A 22,830-nucleotide genomic window follows, 5' to 3' on the forward strand; every position below is an offset into this window, starting at 1 on the left:
AGATGGTGGATTCCAGTGGGGATGAATTAATACTCTGTGAGGAGGGGGATGTACACAGTGAAAGGGGTGAGGAATCGGAGAATGATGATGAGGTCGACATCTTGCCTCTATAGAGCCAGTTTGTGCAAGGAGAGATTGATTGCTTCTTTTTTTGGTGGGGGCCCAAACCAACCAGTCATTTCAGCCACAGTCGTGTGGCAGACCCTGTGGCTGAAATTATGGTGTTTGTTAAAGTATGCATGTCCTGTTTATACAACATAAGGGTGGGTGGGAGGGCCCAAGGACAATTCCAACTTGCACCTCTTTTTTTTAATTTATCTTTGCATCATGTGATGTTTGGGGCCAATTTTTTTAAGTGCCATCCTGTCTGCACTGCAATGCCACTCCTAGATGGGCCGGGTGTTTGTGCCTCCCACTTGTGTCACTTACCTTAGCCATCCAGCAACCACAGTGCACCTCTTTTTCTCTTTTCTTTGCATCATGTGATGTTTGGGGCCAATTTTTTTAAGTGCCATCCTGTCTGACACTGCAGTGCCACTCCTAGATGGGCCAGGTGTTTGTGCCGCCCACTTGTGTCGCTTAGCTTAGTCATCCAGCAACCTCGGTGCAAATTTTAGGACTAAAAATAATATTGTGAGGTGTGAGGTGTTCAGAATAGACTGGAAATGAGTGTAAATTATAGTCATTGAGTTTAATAATACTATAGGATCAAAATTACCCCCAAATTCTATGATTTAAGCTGTTTTTGAGGGGTTTTTGAAAAAAACCCACCCGAATCCAAAACACACCCGAATCCGGCAAAAAAAATTTCAGGGAGGTTTTGCCAAAACGCGTCTGAATCCAAAACACGGCCGCGGAACCGAATCCAAAACCAAAACACAAAACCCGAAAAATTTCCGGTGCACATCTCTACATAAAAACATATGAATGTATCACATTCAGTCACATGGATGTCCTACACTGTAGTGACGCCAAGAAATTGTGAATATCCATCTATATAGATTTAGCCCAAGGAGCAGAATATTGTAGTTTAAAATGTGCCCATGATATTTCTCTAAAAGTTCCAGTATCTCCATTTATTTGCATTATTCAGCTGCTTTACATAAATGTACTGTACAATGGAGTTAAAGGATAAATCATAAAAAAAACAACATAAAATACATTGTACACAAAAGACTTTCCTTTACATTATATCTTGGTTACAGTCTATGCAGAATCTCTTTTTAATTTGTAAGCAAACATTACTGATGTTAACATAGCCAGATAATGGAATGGCCAGGCAGCCTATTGTGCCTTTATCAAGACTAGGCTTTATATATACTGTATATATTTACAGTTATAATTAATTCCCAGGCCTATTGTATATGTGTACCTGAAAAACAAACCACTTTAAGGCATCTCTTAAGCTGTACAGTGATATTACATTTTACAAACAGATTGAGTAGATGTGGTTTAGAATGCTTCAATAAAACCGAAAACAAGGTCCTTTATAATTTGGTAGCCCTCTCAAACAGATGTTTGCTGTTCACCTATTGATGGGCCTATTTGTTCCTCTACCAATATTCAGACTGCTTTATTGCTGCCTCCCAGTGTAGATATTTTGCAGGCTGTTCATAATTAGGAACTTGGAACACAAAGAAAAACGGAATACCAGTCTTTCTTTTATAGTAGCTCATCTTCCACTATATACAATGGCAACTATTTTCTGAACATCTGCTATATTGTTATGGTAAGCTGTCACTGTGTTATGACCGTGCTGTACAAAAAAGAAATTGACAAATACAAACACTTTAATGGTTTCAAACTACCTGTTAATGATTGTGGCAAAGGAACCTGCCTAACAGTCTGAGCCTTCAATTAAGCATCTGTCTGAGCTGGAAACAGACCCTATAATTGGAGAGAAGCAATCTCTCGGCAGGTTGCACAAGATTGATTCACTTATACCTAATGTTACTTACTTTGTGCTGTTTTATTGTAGTGGTGCTTACAGTATGTCACGTCTATTATTGGTATTTCTATCAATTTTCTATTTCCAACACTGTCGAATAGTTTTAAGTGAGCATTGGTACCATACCCAGCTATCATTGGCAATTCTGTTCTATTTTGGTGGGTTACATACAAATTAAAGAACCCAAAGGATCTGTGCCTCCCATGTTTCGTTCATTCCTACAAATCCACCTCTTTGGCTGTTATAGGACAATTTCCTCCCACTATGTTATTTGCTACAAGAAATGGCACGTCCGTTGTTATTTTAAACTCTCCTTTGCACTGCTGAAACAGAGTAAAAGGTTAATGAGCCAATAAAATTAATCTACATCCTGCTTAATTATATGTGTAATTACCAAAAGATGGTGCTAAGGACACCTCCTTTGACATCTGCACTTACCATCCAACAGACAGCGAGTCTGCAACATATGGTAGCAAATAATTTTTTCCCCTGACGTTTATAGTGTTTCGAAATGAGTTAGCATTAAGAATAGAGCCATGACCTTTAATTTATAACAGTATCTTCCAGGTGATTCCCATCCAGTTATATAATACTTTATTTTCTAAAACTGTTGTTTGCAACATTTCTGAAAACTATGTACTAAGTATGAAGATCTTTCCAAGTAAAACAATTTTATGCACAAAAATGCCTTATAAAAAAGCAAGCAATTAGGCAAAACCAAGTTGCACTGCAGGTGGGGTAGATACAGGGCCGGTGCTAGGGTGTTCGGCGCCCCCCTGCAAACTATAAATTTGCGCCCTCCCATATCCCATAAAGGGTCAGCGCGCGCCTTTGGCACGCGCCGGGAATGGGCATGGCCACACAATAGTACCCCCATTTTCAACTTGTACGTAATGCCCCACCCATAGTAGTAGCGTCCTTATATGTAATGCCCCCCATTAGTAGTAGCATCCTTATGCTTAATGCCCCCCCAGTAGTAGTAGCATCCTTATACATAATGCACCCACAGTAGTAGTAGCGTCCTTATACGTAGTGCACCCCCCAGTAGTAGAAGCGTCCTTATACGTTATGCCCCCCAGTAGTAGTAGCGTACTTATACGTAGTGCACCCCCAGTAGTAGACGCGTCCTTATACGTAATGCCCCCCAGTAGTAGTGTCCTTATACGTAGTGCCCCCACAGTAGTAGTAGTGTCCTTACATGTAATGCCCCCCCAGTAGTAGCGTCGTTATACGTAATGCCCCCCCCAGTAGTAGTAGCGTCTGTAAATGTAATGCCCCCCCAGTAGTACCGTCGTTATACGTAATGCCCCCCCCAGTAGTAGCGTCATGATATGTAATGCCCCCCTCAGTAGTAGCATCGTTATACGTATTGCCCCTGCCAGTAGTAGCATCATTACTTGTAATGACCCTCAGTAGTAGCCTCCATAATGTGTGCGCACACAGACACACCTCACACACACACACATACACACCCCCACCATATACACACACATATATATATATACACACCAACCATACACACACACACACACACCATACACACCCACCATACACATACCCACCATACACACACACACACACACACACACACACACACACACACACACACACACACACATATTTCTCTCTCACCCTCCACTTACCTAAGTCTGGCTGGTTGCCACTGTAATTACTCTCCAGTCTCCCTCTGTACAGCATCCTGGTCCATGTAGCTCCGCCCCCTTGCATCCCGTGTAGCTCCGCCTCCTTCCTTCCCATGTAGCTCTGCCCCCTCCTCTGATCCGTACACAGCGCTGTCACACAGGTGAGGGGAGGAGGCTTTTCATGCTGCCTGTCATACAGTGACAGGCACAGCAGCAGGCAGCAGCAGCACTAGGGGGGACAGGACGGCGCAGCAGCAGGGAAGGGATGCAGAGCAGGGAGAGCACCTCTCCATCCCAGCGCCTCCCTGCACTGCATCCCTTCGCTGAGCGGGTAGCGCCGGGCCTGGGCAGGTATAACATGTACAGAGAGAGTTAGATTTGGGTGGGGTGTGTTGAAACTGAAATCTAAATTGCAGTGTAAAAATAAAGCAGCCAGTATTTACCCTGCACAGAAACAATATAACCCACCCAAATCTAACTCTCTTTGCACGTGTTACATCTGCCCCACCTGCAATGCACATGGTTTTGAGCATTTGCTTACTTTTTTTTGGTTTGTGAACAACCCTGAATAACTCCTATAATCTGTATTTGAAATTTGAATAATGAACATGACAAATGTGACAATTAGGCTACTCTCTAGATAAACAGAGATCCTCTCCTGGGGGTTTATTTATGAAGCGTCTAGTTGCAAAACCCGATGCTTCTGATAATAGTTATGCCCGGTGTTTGAAAGGAAAATGCTTTTAGTAGCCGTGTCTTGCTAGTAAAAGCATTGTCCATTTAAATATTGGGCATAAACATGTTCAGAAGTGCTGGGTTTTACAACCTGACGCTTAGTAAATAAACCCCAATCTTACTTAGCACACTCGTAATCTGCACTTATCTCACATCATTTCCAGTTAAAGAAAGGGATTTGCAATGTTTTCAGTCTGTCTGTACTGTACTAGCTATGGAGGGCTAATAACAGTAAAGCAGTTGAAGGTTTTTGTCACCACTGGTGCCGATAATTTACATACACCACAAGGAATCTGAATTCTAAATTATATGCATATGGCGTTACATTTTTGCTGTAAAAAAATGACTGTATTGGAGAAACTGTGCGCAAGGGAGCACTACTCAAGAAGCCCATTGTGCATTTTTTACATTTCTAATTAGCCACCATAAGGCCGTGTCTACAGGCCCCTGCAGAACACTCATGAAAACATTAATCTGATTAAGTGATTTTATTGCATAGCCAATACTACAAATATATAAAATGAAACATGCTATAGGACCAATCACACAAAATAATACATTATGTCTTATCTCCAACATTGTGGCAAAGGCCTTCTGTATGCACTGGGAGATGAGAATCCAAACAGCACTGTTTTATTTTCCAACACAAGAGCTAACGATCCAGTCAGCTTCTGTGATAGAAACACATTATCATTTACAGCTCCCCTTACTCCTGTTGCCGGAAGGGGGAGAAGATCCTGTGCAAAGCTACTGAGTGGGTTTTTCCCTGACATGGGACCACTCAATTCTGCATGTTAGGGAAAGTTTGTATACTTAGATTAGTATAAAGATAATGTAGTAAAAGCAAAGAGAAGTGGTAATACTAACTGCTTGTGTATTATACATTTATACAGAGTATTGTCTTGGAAGAGATTAATAAATGAGATAACGGAAATGTCAATTAAGTAACAAGAATGGGTCAATGGTTGAATGCATATCAGAAGCAACTAGCTAGTGCTACTTATTGTCATCATCGTCATCACCATCATCATCATGTGGTATCTTTGCACATGCCCTCCAGCATACACAATAGTTACACCTCCTAAAAAGGTAATATTCAGATATACATATAATAATAATAATAATAATAATAATAATAAATCTATGCAATAATCTATACAGTGGTGCTTGAAAAATTGTGAACCACTTAGAATTTGAGAATAGCAAAGAGGAAGTCACTACTCTCCAAGAAGAACATTGCTGATTTTGTAACGTTTCCTAAAGATGACTATTGATATGAAGGATGATGTGTTTATTGAGAAGTCTGGCGAGTGACCTTCATTAGTAATCTACCCTTGCTGGCCAGGGCTTAGACCCCGCCAGGTGCATATGAGGCAGACAAAGGTGTAATAACTGCTCTAAAAGAGGTGACACCAACAAGTGTCATGTAAGAATGTTCAACATTTTTAACTTTCTAAAAAATATTTTTTAAGAAATGTAGGGTATTAAACTGGAAAGGTGACTGGTATTATCAGGTGTCTTGTGTGTGAAGCTTTAATTTCAGAGAATGAGAAAAGATACTAGTTCTACCTAAAAAGTGTTGAAGTACTAAGGCTTCTAACTGTGGCTTAAAGTGGACATTCATATTGAACAATTCATTCAATTTATGTTGGAAAATAATTTGTGTGCAAAAAAAAAATGGAAAATTTGTAGTATTGGTCATTTCTTGGGGTCTCTCACCAACAAAAGACCACTCTTGGGGAGGCATCAATCATAAAATACAGTTTATTTGATTTTGCATTTGATAGACTATAAATTGGATTCATATTTTTTAGAATTGTATACAGCACAAATGTAGGATATTATATCATATATACATATATTTAATTATGTGATAATATGGGTAGCCCCGTACCAAAAATAATCTAAATGTACTTGTCTGACCCACGATAATACTTGAGCCATTAGATGACAATATTTCCAGATATCCATTGGTTGATTCCAAAGAAATAAAACTAGAAATCATAGCATGCCAAGTAGAACAGTTACAATTTATTACTAGATAAAAATGCAAATATACAGTAATTAAAATTGAATATAGCTTATCTGAGCAGATATTACAGGAGACTTCACATGCCTCTTACATGCCATACACTGGATCAGGATATGAACACAAACGCAATGTGATTCATCACTAACAATGAGATGTCAGTAGGACTTCATAAGGGATAATAGTCCTACTGAGGCTTCAGTAATAAGGAAGCAGAACATGTTATAATGGACAAAGATTAGCATAAATGTCACTAACAAGAAAAAATATATAATGTCCCTTAGGAGTAAATCACATCGAAAAATGTCAAAAGTAAAAATAAAACACATCATTTATATATAACATTTGATATGACACATTTTAGTGAGTAGATATAATAATATATCACAAATATATTAATCATCATTATAAATAAAGAAGCTGTTATAATTAATGTGTCAAATTATTTTTTGTGGGGTTCCACCTTCATATAATATTCTACAGTTTTCAAATAAAACAGTATTTATCTTGCTATGCAACCAAAATGCACATTCACTTGAGTGGACTGTAAAATGAAAAAGTGTTTCCAGGTGAAAGTGACTATTTTATGAACCATGAAATTTTGGGGCTATGGAGAATTGAATGTACATCTGCTTGCAGGAATTTGTACTGTGCTTGCTTCGAAAACGAACACATGGTGATGTAGTTCTATGCGTTTCCCTATTTCCGTATCAGATGGGTTACAAGTCATCTAACTGGGTTGTAACAAGGAGTTCTGACATAGGCAAAGTTCAGTAAGTGCATCTTGACACAACTGTGGGCTATATAGCTTGGGCGGAAGAGAAAATATGCCTCTTTGAAGGAGAATTGTTTCCACCAAGTATAAGGAAGGGGCAAGTGCGTATTTAATGTTGCTGTTGATGACTAGTAAACCAGGAACACAGGAAGGAGTGGCTGCAAAGTATACCTGATTTATTTTCAGCTCTACATCAGACGCTTTGTCTTTTCAGGTTCTACAAAACTCAAAGTATTGCTAGTTTGTCTGTGTATCAGTTTGACATGTGAAGACATTTACTGTCTGCATCTAACCTCATGTTTTGAGTCACAGATCTGTATATGCGAATAATTAATATTCAAAATGATAAAAAAACGGTATAAAGTGTTTTTACTACTAATGCTTAACTTTCCTTAACATATTTTGTACATCTGCTATATATTTTAATAATGCTGTTTCTAACCCCCCAAAGCATCATGGTAGTAGGTTGGCAGTATTCTAATACTAGCAAGCTACTGTCTCAGCAAAAGCGTATAGTTCTTTTCCTAAAAAAAAAAACCTTAATTGATCTGGTGTCCAGTGATGAATTGTTCCTTAATTACCACCACCCCTTCCAACACTTATTACAGTACATGCTTTAGTGCTTTTTGAAGAGATGTTTGCAGCTATCTTTTACATAGAAGTGATTGTTTAATTGCAGATTAAAGATTAATGCAAATCTAATGATTCCATAAGGGTACTTCAGACAATAGCATCTTGCATCAGGATGCAATGCATTCATTTTTCAATTTGGCCATAAATTTGGCTGGGAATTATAGAGTAAGTAGCTGTGATTGCAGTACTGGTCTCTGATGGCACTGTCTGCAATGAAAATAAATGAACATGCTTCTCACACAAAGAATGTTTCATTGCAGTCATTAATGACAAGATGTGCAGTAGGTAAAACCGACTACTGGAAACATTCTCACATGTCTGTTAACATGCCAAGTGAGTTGATTTACAGTAAATAGAGAATAAATGAAGATAAATAGATTTAACCCAGTGTTGCTTATTAGATCTTTGTTGTATTACAAGATTCACACTATGTGATCCATTTTTTGCACCTCTTTATGAAAAAGTGGAGAAGTAGTCAAGTGGAGTAATTGTCCATAGCAAACAATCAGCTTCTACCTATCATTTTATAGCATGTACTTGATAAATGCTATCTCAATGCTGATTGGTTGATATAGGCAACTTCTCCACTGTCCACTTTGCCACTGTTTTCAGTGCTTGATACATAAACCTCTCTATTTGATAAGCATTAATAGAACATTTAATGCAGATCCATTTGTTTACTGAGCTTTGTAGTTTATAAATACTGAGTACACCCATTCTTCTTTTGCTAATCAGATTAAATAATGCCAATATTTTATTTTTATAGAAGAAGACATTTTTAATTTTTGTTATGGGAGCTCTTAGACCAGTGCAATAACCTGGAGATGAGGGGCAGAGTGAACAGAATGGCATCCACTTGTCCCAATCCAGGTGGTGGGTGATGGGCAGGGCATTTTCTAGATGATATGACTCCCAGTCTGCACAGTAAAAAGTCAAAGTGTGCTCCCACCCTGGATATTTTCAAAATTGATCATACCTACCAACTTTGAGAAAAATCAGAGGATGTGACCTTGGTATGTGCCGACAAAGGGATTAGAGACTCACAGGAAGGGACAGAGCCTCATAGGAAAGACAACCTTACATCCCAGTTTTGCACCCTGCACCCACACACATTGACCTCCACAAGAACACCCCCCTCACACACATATTGCCTCTTTCATGAGAATGAAGAAACACTGACTGCCACACTGAAAAAACATAAAACACAATGGAGCCCCCAGTTAAAAATAAAATACAATGGCTCCCAAGAAGGAAAAACAAACAGATTGTCCCCACAAGAATAAAAATAAACACTTTGGCCCCTACAGGAAAAAAAGAGCAAACGCATTAGCTCCACAGAAAAAGTTAAAACACATTAACTCTGATAGTAAAAAAGTAAAATACAACATGCTGGCCCCCAAGGTAAAAAAATAAAACACAATGACTCCCACAGGAGTTGCACAACCCCCTACAGAAGACTTACCTGACCAGTAGGTAGCACTGCAGAGGAAAATAGCTCCCAGTCCTTCTTTCATCCACAACCATGGATAGCACCAGCAGCTGTTGTAGCCTCTGTGATGTAGAGCACTTTGTTGGCAGGTGGCATGTGGTTCCATGACCTATAATGTCACAGCACTGCATCACCATACGTCATGGCTTGGGCCACAACTGAGTCACCTGGAAGAGGCCTGATGTTATGACTGTCACTGCGGTTTTCCGCAAGCCTAGATCATTCTGGGACCCCAGTAGCAACCGTGATGTGATCCATTTGGCTGCTCTGGTGCACGTTGGCAACAGGAGTTGGAGCTCCCATGCAATTGCATGGCCCCCACTCGCCCCTAGACACAGCACTGATCATGGAGCAATCTAATAGGTGCCACCGTGTTCTTTTCCAGTCCTCCTGCAGGTGGTGGTTTATTCTAGTAGATTGAGGTCTAATGCTAGGTGTCCCATCTGATCTCCTGGATGCAGTGAAAATGGTATAATCGAATCTATGATGCTTTTGTGTGTTTTGTGTGTGCAATAAGCCAAAGTTTACGTAAATCAAATTATATTAAGTAGCATAAACAAAGACTTCACAACTGAATGCTAGATATGCACAGGAAAGACACTCACTCTGCACCTAGAAAAAAGAGACATATTTTAATGATCTTCAAGGGATGGAACTTACATATGTAATGGAATGTTTCTGTTTTAGCACAAAACAACCAGCATGTGATCAGAGTTAGTGAATATTGGGCAGCAAATTGTACTTTTGATGAAAGACTTTTGTATCAGGCTGCTGTTTTTTACATGGAAACCTACATGGAAACCCATTTTTAATGCACAGAGATACAAATTGCAATTATTACATTTTATTGTAGAAATGTGACATAGGAAACAAAGTCGCTTCAATTATTAAGGCCTGAATGAGACACGAGAAGCAATATCTTATGAGTTAAATGTAAAAGTTCAAAGCATTGGTCCAAATGTGTTAGTTGGCAGGACTTCATGTTTTCAATTTTACCTCTTCAGGTGCAGGGAGAGGCAGTGGGTGACAGGGCAGATGCAGTGGGTGATGGGGAGAGTCATAGGGCAGCAGGGGGAGGCAGTGGGTGTAGGGTGGTAGAGGGTGGCAGGGAGAGGCAGTGGGTGGCAGTGGATGGTATGTGCAAGTGTGAAACCATTCTGTTAGCTTACACAGACATAAAGTACAGCTTACATAGTACAATAAAGTTTGTCAAACCACCAGTAAATTAAGTTTATTCTTTTGGGGGACAACTCAAGCTCATATTTGTAGTTGCAAATAAATAAATGACAGTGGCTTTAAGATAACACACTCCTCACCTTGTGGATAGCCACTCTCAATTTCTACAATTTCTATTTTAGCAACTCTCTGGACTTCCCAACATAATATCTGTCTTCATACACAGTAACCCAATGGTCCATTATCCCTTTCACTTGATATGGGCCATCATACAAGTTACATGTATCAGGACTCATGCCTAGATATTTTCTCAGGGTTGCTAACATTTGGATGTCACTCACTAGTGATGGGGAGAGGCAGAGGGTTACAGGGAGAGGCAGAGGGTGACAGGGAGAGGCAATGGGTGACAGTGGAAGGCAGAATGTGACAGAAAGAGGCAGAGGGTAAAAGTGAGATTGTGGGTGATGGAGAGAGGCAAAAGGTGAAAGGAAAAGTCAGAGGGTGAGAGGGCGATAGCGGGTGATGGGGAGAGGCTGTTCCTCCTATCTGCCTGGCACCATCCACCTTCAGCATCTGCCAGCCAGTCCCCATCACACAGGAGGTAGAAAGGAGAAGCCAGGGAGAGATGAGAGGGGAGACACCACCCCATCCCCTTTCCTCCTCTAGCCGGACTGCACACTCATAAACCTCTGAGTCTCGGGCTAATGGAGCAGCAGGACAGCATACTAATGAGTCGATATGACTTAAATCTGCCAGCTGTGGGACCCTTAAATGTGGGGGTACAGATGCAATGCACTGGCTGCACCATCGCTAGTTTTACCACTGTCTTATTTGCATGTTTGGCGGTCAATAGAATATAAAAGGAATGTTCTACAGTTAGTAAATGAATGCTCTTTGGGACTATCATTTGGTGACATTTGTGATATATACAGTACATTGAGTATTTGAATATTCAGTATATTGACTGTATTAAAAACAATGTTATTTTATTCCTTTATAATTTAATCCATTAAATCTATATTGGTTTATAGTATTTAAGCATGTGTATAGTTGGAACTCGTTCAGATTATTTTTAAATATTACATTATTATATTTGTATCTTCTACTAACATTGCTGATGCTTATTGATAACATTATTTTCTAAATCTGCAATGTGAGGATTTTTATGTTTTTGTGTGATTTTGGCACTTATCAACCAGCACAATGGCACAAGCATCTTTCCTCCTAGCCCAGCATAAACTCTACAGCTGTTTTAGTCTACACAGCCATTTTCCTTAATGACGTGCGGTGAGGTGAGTTCGTGGAGGCAGATTCTCTCTTATCATAGTCCAGTATACTCTAGAGTTTTGACTATAAAATTGATATGAAAAAAACCCAAAGATTAGATTATTAATCTGCTTCCCCTGCCTGCCTTGTCCGCACATCTCTGATCAAAACTCACCAAATTTCTTGCAGTATACAGGGTATACTGTTGAACCTTTGTACAGTATAATGCCCACATGAACCATTGGGTTCATATATATATAAGTGTAATTCAGAATCTGATACTTTCCAAATGGTGCAAACAGTGTGACCTTTAATGTTTTTCAGTCTTACCAGCGCTGGGCGGCTTCCGATGCAAAGGTAACTGCGTCTCGCGACGCAGTCCTTTGCCTCACCACCCCAACGCTGGCCGCCCCCATCCCTACCTCTGAACACCTCTGCCTGTCAAACAGGCAGAGGCGTTCGTATATCTGCACTGCGATCTCAGGATCCGTTCTGCACATGGGCAGACTAGGGACTCAAATATTGAGGAAATGCAGTAAGGATCGTATAGGCAATCCTTGCAGAATTAGCTCCTGTGTTTCTGTGGTGGCAAGCATCGGGAACAGCATAGACCAATAGTATTTTAAGATCAGCTGCTGAGCGGAATTCCGTGGAGGCAGTAGAGTCCGAGGATGGACATGGGATACTGAACAGTGTCCTGAAACTCCAACAGTGGCACAGGTGAGTCATATTTGTGGAAACTGGGATGCGTATGTGGTCACTTCACTTCTTACTAATAGCTGGGAAAAGATGGCATTAACAGCAAGAGAAAAAGTAAGGTGCAAAAAAATGTATATGAAAAAATGTTTTTAATGCTACAGTATCTCTAGCAACAAAATAAAGTTAGCAAACATTAACTTACTGTATCTATTAGCATTCATGCAATACAATTAGCATCAATATTATTTCTAGATGAATATTGTTAAACTGATTCTTACGAAAATGTAATTTATAACCTACGAAAAATGGAAAAATTATATTATAATATTTTTCTTTTTCCATTTGCATCATAAGAAACACAAATTCCTGATCAGCTCTCACACAGTTACACATGCCCCCAGAGATTTGACTTTGTATAAAATACTTTATATGAAATAGCAGCTTTCTCCCACCAAGCGATGGTGAAACCGTAATAAAATGAACATATTCATTCAACTAATGAATTATTTACTGCTTGTTTCATAATTTAGCATGTAATTAACTGCTTTCCAAATATAGTCCCAAAAGCTATTCACTAAGTAACAGTGGCATGCTCAAAGTCATATGCAACTTTAGTAAGATTGTTATATGATTTAATAGCGCTCATATTGGTAAATTATATTTAGATTACAGTATCAGCAAACTATTCACTAACACACCAGCTATAAAATATTCCACAGATGTTTATTTATACTGCGACCAGGATAACCTGAAGCTCCCAGACGTGTATTCTATTAATCTATATGGCATGAATTGATAAATTAGGGCATGATTATAATGTTTTATAACAACTCTGACTTTGCTGCAAAATGGTAAAAACAAACAAAAAAAAAAAAACAGGTAAAAACTCATCTGTAGTTATTACAGATGTCAACTGTTTTTCTTCCATAATGAAAATTGCTGTTTCCCAGTGAAGAAAATACTTGTTTAACCGGGCATGAAATCAGTATATTGTAGTATGTATAGTATTAGCCCCATTGCACTTTATCATTTTGTCTGGTCTGAGACAGCATTATTTTTCAGCCAAATAGTTTTAGTAAATAGAAGTTCCACACCACTGTATATAGGTATTACACATGCTTTACCTTGACTGGATTTTACAAGTTGTAAAAAAGGATATACAGATGGGTCCATGTTTATCTTGACCTTTACTAGGATTGAGACTGGGCAGTCGGATTTAATCCCCTGCTGTAATGATTTAATCCCCTGCTGTAATGACTTAATCCCCTGCTGTATTGTTCTCTGTATTGTATTGCAGCTGAGAACAATAGATGAAGGGTTTATGTTAATAAACCAAGTTGTGCCTAGGCGCAGCAAACTAGCCAAGATAACTGTGGACCTATCTGTAAAAGGAACTGGGCACTGTAATGTGACACAAGAAACTGTGGACACTATAATGTGACACAAGAAACTGTGGGCACTAAAATGTGGCATAATATGTGTTAGGAGCACTTGAATGGGTATGGTTCAAAAGATCTACAGTAAAAAGATGTACAGTCAATAGGTCGTCCCAAACTGCTCAACATGCAAAAGGGCAACATGGTCAAAAGGTTGACATGGAAAAGGTAGACAGTAGAAAGGGTCGACAGGTACAAAAGGTTGACATGAAAATGGTTGACCCAAAAATAGTCAATGCAAGCTTTTTTGTGTAATTTTGTTTCACCATATCTGAGCCAAATAAGCAGAAATGTGTACCCTTGTAGGCTCGCTCCGCTGCCACTGCGCTCGGCACAGGTTACTCTCCCAATTGTAGTCCACCTACCTTTTATCTGCTGATCTTTTGACCCTGTCAAACTTTTGTATGTCGACCATTTGGATTTGACCTATTGACTGTCTATCTTATTACTGTAGCTCTATCAACCAGATACCCACTTGAATGTGGCATTATATGTAGTGGGGACACTGAGCAACATAATGTGAACAGGTGGAACTGTGTGGTATAATGTGCTCTAGCTGCACTACAGTGTGGCATATTGTCAACTGGAGGCATTACAATATGGTATAATATGAAGTGGGGATACTATGTGGTATAATGTGAATTAGGGTACTGCTATGGAGAATAAAATGAACTAGGGAACTAAGGGCCTAATTCAGCTTTAATCGCAGCAGCAAATTTGTTAGCTAATGGGCAAAACCATGTGCACTGCGGGGGGGGGGGGGGCAGATATAACATGCGCAGGGAGAGTTAGATTTGGGTGGGGTGTGTTCAAACTGAAATCTAAATTGCAGTGTAAAAATAAAGCAGCCAGTATTTACCCTGCACCGAAACAATATAACCCTCCCAAATCTAACTTTCTCTGCAAATGTTATATCTGCCCCACCGGCAGTGCACATAGGGGATAATTCATAGTTGATCGTTTTAGCACATCTACGATCATTTACTCTGACATGCAGGGGGATGCCCAGCACAGGGCTAGTCCGCCCCTCATGTCAGGCCCTACCCTCCCCCCATCTCATGGCAGTGATGCTTTTATACCTCCTGGCGAGTAGCTCCCTACCTCTGCAGCTCCTGCATGCTGGCAGGGAGCTACCCACCACATTCCAGGTCGCAGCGGATGCGCATGATGTCACGCAGCTGCTATGGACCGCCCCTCTGATGGTCCATACATGCCTTCGTTGTCGAGATCGCGTTCTAATGCCGTTGGCATGCCCCCTCCCACCCCGCGACCACCTCTGCCTGTCAATCAGGCAGGGACGATCGCAGCCAGTGAGATGCTGATATCATCTCACTGGGCTCCCGGAGCGCATGCACAGTGCAGCTGCTGCGCCTACGCACTCCACAAAGTAATTCAGTCTACGATCGCTGCCGCAGCAGCGATGCAGTCTGAATTACCACCAAGGCTTTGCCCATTTGCTAACAAATTTGCTGCTGCGATCAGATCTGAATTAGGCCCTAATATTTGTCATATATTTAACTAGGGCACTACTATAGGACATAAAATAAACAAGTGCTGTAAAGAGAGGAGTCTTTACAGAAGAATGTTGCTTTATGGCACGCAAAGTTATGGCTATGCCCCTGTTCACAACCATTTGTTGCATAAAAAGTCACAATTGTGGGCCCCATCCGGCACTTCAATCTATTCAAACTACAGCTGACGTTTGGAAAGCTTATGCCATAATTTACACTTTCAGTATTCATACGGACACCGATACCCAGTTGAAAAAAAGTCCGCTTCCCTCTTTTCTCACAGCACAATCATTCTTATTTTGCTCCTGCCTTTTGAACTACCACTAGTGTGCTCACGGTGCTTGTAGACAATTTGGTTCCCAGTGTGAATAGTGAGAAATGCGTGCCCCACCATAGACATTTTAAAAATAAAAAATTTACGTGCACCGTAGGCATGCATGCAAAAAAGGGGTGTGACCTTGCTACAATGCATGTGGCCTTGCAGGAAAAGACTACCTTACTCCCCTATTTTATACCCAGCACCCATGGATATTGGCCACCACAGGAAAAAAAATACACATATTAGCTCCCACTGGAAAAAACACACTGACCCATACAGGAGAAAAGCTTAGTCACAACAAGCCCTCGCATCACAGATCCCTGACCACAAGCCTGGGGACACACACACACACACACACACACACACACACACACACACACACACACACACACACACACACACATATTACGCAGACACATTTATAGAAAACTGCAAGAAAATGGATTTGGATACAAAATATCTTTATACCACATTAATGCACTTAACTTGAGAGCTTGCGGTTATTCAGTTACAATACTCTTTGTTAATTAACACATTTCAATATACTGCGATAACCAGGATTCAAACCTATAACCTGTTGTATTCGAGTCAGACACACTACTCATTGATTTTCTTTGATCCTGCACAAAAATGATGAGATTTCTAACAATATGGAGCAACTTGTACTTTGTAAATAAATAATCAGCATTGCAGTTGAGCAGATCTATGTAGTGTGCAGACATACAATCAATCCCTTGCAGCCACACACTAGATACATTTGCTCAGCTGCAATGCTGATCATTTTTTCACAAAGTACAAGGTATACTTCAAATAGTTAGGATTCTCTAGCTTAGAGATCTCTAGCTTTCTATGCAAGGGCAGATAACTCAGGTATGTCAGCATCCTGAAATGCAATAATAGACAGTGTGACTGAATAACAAAGAGCTATCAAGTTAAGTTCATAAATGTATAGTTATTAGTGATGGAAAGGGTGGGAGTAGGAGACAGCGGCGGTCAGGAGTTGCTGGGCTTCAAAAAGGAGGGGAGCTGCAAGTGAAAGTAATTATATAATTGATAAGTGCCGCCAACAGCGCCCTGTACTCTACAGTGGCATACTCCGCACGCACCTAGTTACGTCCCTGAAGGGGGGGGTTAGTGACAGCCTTCAACCACTAGGGAGTTTAATGGTTTGCTAGTGCTGATGACTATCATCCTCATCATTGTGTGTTTGCACCTGCCGTCGACCACCCAGAAGATATATTTGGGGTAATTTACTATATGCAATGCAATGCAGCACGGTGTATCTATCACTGTATTCTCTCCTATAAAGCATAGAATGCCCTATCAGAGATGCTGATGCAAAGTGGTACAGTACTGACCTCAATCATTTGCATGGGAGAATCACTTGTGTGCTTAAAAAATCTAATAAAAATAATAATTACTTCAAGAAACTTTCTGAAGTTTGTTTTCTAGCTACCGGCTTGAAAGAGACCTTAGTATTTTTAAACTGCCTCAGAAAGTAAATCAAAGGCAGAAGCATTTTGAAGCTATCTTAGCTTCCATGCTGCATATTTGACATGCAATTTTCTTGTAAGCTCATCAAGAATATTAAAATACTCACATTATCAGTTTTTTGCCCCAAGCTTGATTTAATGAATGAATAATAACATATCTTGTAAGAGCATGGGACTATATTGACTAAATCACTTCATATCACGGCTATATATCAGCAATTAATAGATTCTTGTCAATGTTTTATGCAGTTGTCTCTAGCTTAATATGTTAATTTTTCATTACACATTTCCTGTATGCAAAGGAATGTTTCAGCATTGTTTCTGGGTATTGCCATTATTTATGGTTTTGTTTTAATGATATCTGCTTCAATTGCAAAAGCAACGTGGCAGTGTGTGAAAATCAGTGTGGAATGAATTAACCATTAAGCAGCCTTTCACTTACCAACCACAAGTACTACAGGAGGTGTGACTGCTTTGGGCCTGGAGGTGAGTGGTGTTTGGCAATGTTGGGTTGCCACCCTCTCTAAGACCACTGCTCCCTTCTTGCTGCTTTCAAGAAAGCCACAGAGGTGGCGCCATTCTGCTCTAAACAAATGGCGTCTGAGATCGCTAAAGGTGCTGGATGCCAGCCGATCTCGGACATCTTTTTAAAGGACCAATCACTTCCATGGCATGGTTTTGTAAGTGATGCCCCTTTAAAAATAAGTCAGAGATCGGCCAACATCCCGCACCTCCGGCGATCTCAGATACCATTACATCCTGCCGATCGTTTCCTGTGGCTCTCTATGACTCACTATCTTCTCTCCTGATTGTGTATTTATACACTTTTTGAGTGTTCTTGTATTTATGTTGGGGCCTCTTTTTTTTTCTTTTTATGGTACATAAAGCTATTTACTCAATGTCTGTGTTAATGGGCTGTCAATTCATCATAAAACATCAATGACCAGTTTGCCCCCCATTTAATGGTGCACTGGCAGATTACACAAAGGAATATACAGGGGTAAGTTAAAGTATGACTAGTTATAAATGTTAGCTGAGGCGGTTGAACACTTTACCTTCTGTAAATGCTGATCACTACCTTTCCGCAATCCGCATAAAGAGCTCTAAATAGCCTATTGGGTGTATGTCTCCTTTCCCACTTCCCACATACACTCCTAACCAAAATATAAATGAAAACACAAAAAACGCACAGGTCTTATTCTTCCCGGGTGGTATTGACCCCCCCATACCAGTCTGCAGCATAGATTGCGTCTGCAACCTCCATGCACTCTGCTCCAACACCGAAAGTGTGTGGTTAGTTACTGTGGGCTGGCTCCTCCTCTAGGCTCATCCCTGTGCCCTTCTTACCTCCCATTTCTTACTTTATGTTCCTCCGCTCTTCCCCCTCAGCTCTGTTTTGTCCTCCCACCCCTTTTCCTCACAGCACTTCTTGACCTCCCTCTGTTTCCAACATAGGCGTGCGCAGGACATTTTATTAGGGGGTGCACGATTAGAAGGGCGTATTTAGCACCGCCTATTGGGCATGTCTAACACCACCTAATGAGCGTGTCTAGCACCACCTAATGGGCGTGTCTAGCACCACCTATCAGGCGTGTCTACCACCACATATTGGCACTCAATGCAAACTAAATAATATAGAGAATTGATGCACAGATATAAATATATATATATATATATATATATATATATATGTTTAATATATGTTAAATTTGTATATTTTACTACCATACAGATTATATCCTAATCTCTCGAAATATATATTGATATTGAATTTGAACTTGTCCTCCTCCAAGAGGAACGCTGTATTCTGTGGCGTTAGCACATGATTAGGAGAGAGAGAGCGTGGGTGGGAGCATGAGCGTGCATGCATGCGGCATGACATCATCACGACACATCCAACAGGTTAGAGGAACTGGGAGTAGGATTATGTCAGTGATGCTGCACCATACAAATGAATGACAGCCAGACTGAGCGGAGGGGGTGGCGGGCGCAATGGGTGGGAGGACAGAAATGAGCACACTCTGCGATCGCCGATACTGTAGCAGCAGCAGGTGTATGTGAGGGGGTAACAGACATTAGGGGGTGCCTGTGCGCACCAGGCACCCCCCCTGCGCACGCCTATGGTTTCCAACTGGGTTCAGCTTAAAATGTACCCTGTAAAATCTCATTACCTTCCGAGTATAGCCTCAGCCTGGGTGTGAGCTACAGATGTGACAGAGATAATCCCTGTAAATGCAAGCCGTTTGCCATAATAAGTGTGTCTGCGGATGTGCACGTGCACTGTGCACGCACCCGTGATCGCTAACAGATCGCAGCCAGGCATGAATAGTCACAATCGTTGCATGTTTGCGTCCTATTCGCAGGTAAAATCAGCCTAAAAACATCTGTATGAGTGAATCTGATCTCTCCGTCTTCTACATAAAGTCATTTGCATGTTATAGCTATGTTTTGGGGGCATATTTATTATACACATTTTGTGGGAAATCACCCAAAAATCAGGATACTCTTACAATGTAAGTGTCCCCTGAAAGTATTACAGGGGTTCTACAGCAGATATCAAAGATATCTGCTGCCCTTTTCCTGTTTCCCATCTCTATAACAATGGCGTTAGCCATTGTAGTCTATGGGCTACATACTGTATTGCACAATTTACCAGGAGAGGGATTATGCAGATCCCTCCCTGGTAAGAGCCACTGGTGGATGCACTGTGTAATGATCATGTATGTGGAGTAGGTCCGCAGCATAAAGTAAAGTGATCCCTGATGTGATCAATTTAGGTTACACATTGCTGGGATGGGCTCCTATTGGAGCGTCTGTCCCTGGAGGTGATTTTTAATACATCTGGGCAAAAATTAAGTTCTTATTGCCCAAATAGTGGCAATGAGAAATTCTGCTTATCGAGTCTAAACCTCTTTAAACAGTAAATGGGCCCCTTAATTGTATTTGTCTTCTAATATACTATTATCTACATTCCCTATTGTGTCCTCTATGCTGTTTTTACATAAATGTGTGTGTATGTATGTGTATGTATATAAAGATAGATAGATAGATAGATAGATAGATAGATAGATAGACAGACAGAGAGATACAGATCTGTCCTCCCTCAGCTAGCTGCTGCAATCACGAGTCATTTGCCATGACTATGGTGCTTGTGGCTGTGTGCATGCACCCACGATCTATAGAATTGCATGGGTGTGTACTGCATCCGCATCTATAGATAGATATCGCTTTCATCAGGTAGGTGGTATGGCGGGTAAGTTGTGCTGTCCCTGTGGGGGTGACATTCAGTGATTTTGGGGGACACCAAAATGAAATTATATCCTGCCCACTCCCCATCCCCCATCCAAAAAGGTTGTGGACGCCCTGAGCAGGGAGGACTATACCTGTACTACTGCATACATGGATACACTTTCACTACATGTACAGTAGCAGATCTATATGACCTGTATGTGCAATACCCCACCAAAGAGCCCTCCTTGCACACATATGGTTGATATCACATTTTATATGCATATATGTGGTGCCCCATGCTCCAATAATAATATGTATGTATATTGGTCATTATTTATTCTAATATAATTTGTCAGTCAAAGTTGTTTTAGTTTAAGACAGATAATTACCAGCAGAGGTCAAGATCAGGTCACATGATCAGTGTCTGGTAGTGAGGGAGGGGATAGTTGGTCAGGGCAGAGTCTGAGGTACCTGAAAGCCAGAGAAGACCTGTGCTGCTGAAGGATCCTGTGAGAAGGAGTGACAGGACAGCTGCAAGGAGGGTGCCAGGAGTCCATCGCACCCACCTCTGTGATAAGCCATACAAGCTACACCTTAGGGTCAGTGATATAGAGAAGGAACCTGAGAGTTTGTGTTGGTGGCTGCTGCTAGAAAGCTGACAGGAGAGAGTGAGGGCCTAATTCAGACCTGATCGCAGCAGCAAATTTGTTAGTTAATGGGCAAAACCATGTGCACTGCATGGGGGACAGATATAACATGTGCAGGGAGAGTTTGGGTGGGTTATTTTGTTTCTGTGCAGGGTAAAAATGTAGTACCCCGTAATTTGTGGAACTACAAGTCACAGCATATCTGCTTGAGAATTGCTGGGGCGGGTTGTACATAACCCAGCACAGCCTTTTCCCTAGGAGAAACTACAGGGACAGCATCGGTTAATGTAGCTGAGAGTGTTATACTGCTGAACATGCACAGGTCTCCTTGCTTGCACCTGATTGGCTCCTCCAAGAGCGGGAACCCTGGATGTGGAATGTTGGCCTGGACAGAGGGAGGTGATATATGGTCCTCATGATTGCAGAGGGAGCGAGGACCACGTGGAATGCTGACAGGATCACAGAAGCCAGTACTGGTGATGCGAGTGGAGCCAGATTGGAGAGCCTCAGACAGAGTGTGGTTACAGAGCCTCAGACAGGGGCCAGTATTTACTAAAAATCCGAGTTTGGTCGATTTGTGTTTTTTTTTCTAAGTCCCAATCCGGAAATTTACTAAGCACCAATCTCGGCAGTGTCTGGTCTATTCGTAATGGTTTGAATGACAACGTGCCGAAATATGAATGAATAGACCATCGGTCAAAAGCGGCTGTTATTTCATAGAATACGGCCATTCACTATTCATTCGTATTTGGGTGTTAGTTTCTGAGTGCTCAAGTGCGGGTCTGTTTTTTTCCGAATCGTTAAAAAAAGCAGCAAAAAAACAGACCTGCTTTTTCCAGTCGAGTTTGGATAACCATGCACGGATTTGTGAGATCTGTGCATGGTTATCTATGGGAAAGGGTCTGTTTAGTTTAAAATCAGAAAAAAAATTTGCGTGGGGTCCCCCCTCCTAATCATAACCAGCCTCGGGCTCTTTGAGCCGATCCTGGTTGAAAAAATATGGGGGGGAAAATGACAGGGGTTCCCCCATATTTAATCAACCAGCACCGGGCTCTGCGCCTGGTCCTGGTTCCAAAAATACGGGGGACAAAAAGCGTAGGGGTCCCCCGTATTTCTGAAACCAGCACCGGGCTCCACTAGCTGGGGAGATAATGCCACGGCCGGGGGACACTTTGATATCGGTCCCTGCGGCCGTGCCATTAAAACCCCAACTAGTCACCCCTGGCCGGGGTACCCTGGAGGAGTGGGGACCCCTTCAATCAAGGGGTCCCCCCTCCAGCCACCCAAGGGCCAGGGGTGAAGCCCGAGGCTGTCCCCCCCATCCAAGGGTGGCAGATGGGGGGCTGATAGCCTTTTTGAAAAAATGTGAATATTGTTTTTAGTAGCAGTACTACAAGTCCCAGCAAGCCTCCCCCGCAAGCTGGTACTTGGAGAACCACAAGTACCAGCATGCGGTGGAAAACCGGGCCCGCTGGCACCTGTAGTACTACTACTAAAAAATTACCCCAATAAAAACAGGAGACACACACCTTGAAAGTATAAGTTTATTACATACATGCACACCTCCAAACATACATACTTACCTATGTTCACACGAGGGTCGGTCCTCTTCTCCATGTAGAATCCATGGGGTACCTGTGGGAAAAATTATACTCACATAATCCAGTGTAGATCGGTCCTCTTCTGTTCTCTGTATAATCCACGTACTTGTCAAAAAATAAAACGCAAACCCGACCACGCACTGAAAGGGGCCATGGGACCCCTTTCCCTGACTGCCAGGACCCCCCCCCTGACTCCTGT

The 22,830-nt window shown here is 41.3% G+C and overlaps 1 protein-coding gene across 2 annotated transcripts in view; it reads left to right on the top strand.

Moving 5' to 3' along the window:
* PDZRN4 (PDZ domain containing ring finger 4) overlaps positions 1-22,830 on the top strand; it is a 334,033-nt gene that overhangs the window by 100,194 nt on the left and 211,009 nt on the right. The window lies entirely within an intron of this gene.

This window comes from Pseudophryne corroboree, chromosome 6 (genome assembly GCF_028390025.1).
Source record: "Pseudophryne corroboree isolate aPseCor3 chromosome 6, aPseCor3.hap2, whole genome shotgun sequence".
NCBI classification, from domain to species: domain Eukaryota; kingdom Metazoa; phylum Chordata; class Amphibia; order Anura; family Myobatrachidae; genus Pseudophryne; species Pseudophryne corroboree.